The following is a 4,018-nucleotide window of genomic DNA, read 5'->3' on the forward strand; positions in this document are numbered from 1 at the left end:
ATACAGTTTCAAAGAAAATTAATTCAGATACAAAACTTTAAATTCAGTTTCAAACCAATATATTCAATTTCATATTCTGCACATTCAGATTCAATCTGAACAATTCAAATTCACTTCCTGCTGACACAATATTTATCCCATAAGGARCTTCCTGGTCGTGTGTGGAAATCTGCAGGTTTCATGTTGATGGAAGTCAGAGGTTCAAGTCAAAACTGAAGCCTGTTGAGAATTTGACAGTTTTTAAAAACATCCTGTCAAAAAGCTGCCTTTATATTCTCTATATTTCATGCTCTGCAGGGTTCAGGAGTCAAACTTAACGGTTTGAATTATTTACCGGAGGAGAATCCAAAAGTCACGCAATGAGATCCGTGCAGCTCTGCCAGCTGAGCCGAAGCAGCGGAGCGGCTGCTGGATGGATGTTTGGCTGCTTTTTCCCTGCAGGTTAGTGTTTTCACCTTTGATTTCTTCACAGATATGACTTCCTGRACAAAGAGGGATTCACGTCAGTTCTGCTGAAAAATACAAAATGTGCCAACGTCGAGAACAGAAGAATATGTTCACAGCCGTGTTGCATCGAGTGTAAAAAAACAGATGGAAAGGACAAACAAAGTAGCTGCGTTTGTTGTATTTTGAGCTAAATGTTTAGAAAAGCACCTTTTAACTAAAATTATCAGCAGGTTCAGTGCTGCCTGTCTCACACTGTAACCAACCTTGACTTCTTTCCCTGCAGGTGAGCCGGTTCAGGTGAAGTGGACTTCCTGTAGCTTTTATAGGCCTGCCCTGGACGAGTCCTTCTGGAAGGATATGGTGCCATATGAGGGCCAAAATTAAGACTATTGCACAACCAGCAGTTGCTACATCTTTGTAGCAGGACTGAGGAGGTTATATCTATTCCTAATCCAGCTACTGATCTGATTAATGAWAGACCGGCACCGCTAACTGTGAGGCCGGAGCTGGTAAATGARAAGGAGACWATTTWTTTGTGTTAGCATCAGAGAGGCTAGCAACAAGCATGGATAAGCTGGCGTTAACATTGGAAAGGCTAGTGACTAGCATGAATAAACTGGYATTGGAGAGGCTAACAACTAGCATGAACAAGATGGCATTGGAGAGGCTAACAACTAGCATGGATAACTGGCATTAGCATTAGAGAGGCTAGCAACTAGCATGGATAAGCTGGCATTAGCATTAGAGAGGCTAGCAACTAGCATGTATAAGCTGGCGTTAGCATTAGAGAGGTTAACAACAAGTATGGATAAGCTGGCATTAGCATTAGAGAGGCTAACAACTAGTGTGGATAAGCTGGCATTAGCATTAGAGTGGCTAACAACTAGCATGGATAAGCTGGCATTAGCATCAGAGAGGCTAGCAACAAGCATGGATAAGATGGCATTGGAGAGGCTAACAACTAGCATGGATAACTGGCATTAGCATTAGAGAGGCTAGTGACTAGCATGGATAAGCTGGCATTAGCATTAGAGAGGCTAGTAACTAGCATGGATAAACTGGTGTTAGCATCAGAGAGGCTAGCGACTAGCATGAATAAACTGGCATTGGAGAGGCTAGCAACTAGCATGGATAAGATGGCATTGGAGAGGCTAACAACTAGCATGGATAACTGGCATTAGCATTAGAGAGGCTAACAACTAGCATGGATAAGCTGGCATTAGCATTAGAGAGGCTAACAACTAGCATGGATAAGCTGGCATTAGCATTAGAGAGGCTAGTGACTAGCATGGATAAACTGGCATTGGAGAGGCTAGCAACTAGCATGGATAAACTGGCATTAGAGAGGCTAGCAACTAGCATGGATAAGATGGCATTAGCATTAGAGAGGCTAGCAACTAGCATGTATTAACTGGCACTGAAGAGGCTAGCAACTAGCATGGATAAGCTGGTGTTAGCATTGGAAAGGCTAGCGACTAGAATAGAGAGGTGCTTATCCATGCTACCTGCTAGCCTCTTCAATGTTAATGCCAGCTTATCCATGCTAGTCACTAGCCTTTCTGATGCTAACACAAATAAATAGTATTCTCGTTAGCCAGCAGTGGCCTCAGTTAGCGGTGCCAGCCTATCATTAATCAGATTATTAGCTGGATTAGGAATAGACATAGCCTCCTGCTACAAGGATGTAGCAACTGCTGGTTGAGCAACAGTCTTAATTTTGGCCCTCATACCACACCATACAGGACAGTCCAACATTAAAGACACGTGTGGACAGATGCTGACATCTTTTTATTTTTGGAGAGCTGTCAGATTGATTTGCTGATCTTTTTTTAATAACAGGCTTCACACTGACGTGATGAAAACTGCATTTTAATATTCTAAATGGTAAATCGCTGCCATGCAGCAGGATTAATTATATAAACGTTCTTAGCTTCAGGCTTTCCTCAGACACATTTTAAATATGTATATTTTGTGTGTTTGACCCGAGCAGACTGCAGAAATTAGCAGAACACTCACCTGCCCGCCTCGTCTCGGTGTTCTAACAGGACTCAGAGCACTGAACCATCTGCTTCCAGGTGATAATATCATCAGGAGGTGAACACCAGGGACAACACCCAGAGAGAGAGAGAGAGTGAAGCAAACAGAGAGCAGGATCTGCTCAAACCCAGACTCGTTCATGAATCTCTGCAACAATCCTGGATGTTTYGTAGCCGTCCAGAGCCGGAGCACAGGATGACCTCCAAATTAAAAACCCAACTCATCACGTCAGACGGCCTGAATTATTCATGAAGCCGGTCTGCTCGGTATTACTGCCAGGAGGAAGGTGCAATTACATTTCCCTCAGGAGCTGCAGACACGAGAAGAAAAGGAGAAGCAGAAAGGAAAACACCGTCTGGTAAAAAATAGATGAAGTTTGTTGCCCCGTCTGGGGAAAAGATTTGATCGTTCTTCTGTAATTATTCAGTTGTTTTCTCAACGACAGCTCAGCCGAACGGAGCTCGGCTGGATGAGAGGTTAATTAGAGCCGATTGAATGTTTTTTATTCTCAAACTTTCTGCTCCAAATGTTTGGCTGCAGCTGTCAGGAACAAACTCTGTTTTATTTGTTTGTCTAATTATTCAATTTGAAATAAATTTATTTTCCTCAGTAGCTTCGGCCTTAAAATAAATTGCTCTGTGCGTTATTATTGTTTATGTTTGTTTATGAGCAGTCCACACTTGATTTGTTCGTGTTTTAACAGCTTTCTTTGTGGACTCTGGTCCATTTCTTTAAAGGATCCATGATTAGTTGTAACATAAATATTTATTTTAACTGTAAAATAAAGACTAAAAATACTGTAGTCTGTTTAATTTTTTAAATTCAAACTAAACTTTAAAAAATATATTACATTAATTGAGCCATTTTATTTACACGCAAAGCAAACTGGGTAAATGATGACGTGGATAGGTCCTCGGTGCAAGGCTGTGAGCGAGCTATATCCACCCTGAAGGTTAAAGTGCCCGTGTCATCAGATTTTTGTAATAAACATTAATACATTTTTGGAAAGAAAACATTGAAAACAAACTGCAAAACAAATTTCACATCACTGAGATGAACGGTTGTTGAGATATTTGCATGTGAAGAAACAGGAAGTGATGTCAAAAGGAAATGTTAGCATGTAAACAGAGTGTTACAAAAGCTAACCGCACAGACTGTAGAGAAGAATCTGATGTTGCTTTAGATTATTTTTAGTCGCTATCAAAGAGGGTTAAAGTTTAAATAATTTTTTTTACTAAACAGAGACCAGCAAGTTTATTTTATTAGAGTTCACTTTTGATGTCACTTCCTGTTTCACTTTGACTGAGCCAAATTTAAAAGAAAATAGGCCAGTTGTGTGACAAATAGGGTATAAAATCATGTGTATCATGTCAGGTTTCTTAAGTATAAAGATGCTTTCCTTGACTTTTTGTATTTGAAGGACAGGCATGTAACAAGTACTTTAATCTTGGACAATATCTGATGATCGACTCTTTTAAATGAAACCAGAGAGCGTTGACAGAGAGGAGAAGGTAGAAATGACTCAGCCTGGAAC

At 40.6% G+C, this 4,018-nt stretch overlaps 1 long non-coding RNA gene across 1 annotated transcript; it reads left to right on the plus strand.

Moving 5' to 3' along the window:
• Positions 1–354: 354 nt before the first annotated feature.
• Positions 355–3,096, plus strand: LOC106523909 (uncharacterized). Its single transcript, XR_001310947.1, has 2 exons — positions 355–441; positions 2,438–3,096. It is a non-coding gene; the product is annotated as an uncharacterized LOC106523909 (long non-coding RNA).
• Positions 3,097–4,018: the final 922 nt, after the last annotated feature.

The sequence above is a fragment of the Austrofundulus limnaeus genome, unplaced genomic scaffold (assembly GCF_001266775.1).
Source record: "Austrofundulus limnaeus strain Quisiro unplaced genomic scaffold, Austrofundulus_limnaeus-1.0 Scaffold170, whole genome shotgun sequence".
In the NCBI taxonomy this organism is placed as follows: Eukaryota; Metazoa; Chordata; class Actinopteri; order Cyprinodontiformes; family Rivulidae; genus Austrofundulus; species Austrofundulus limnaeus.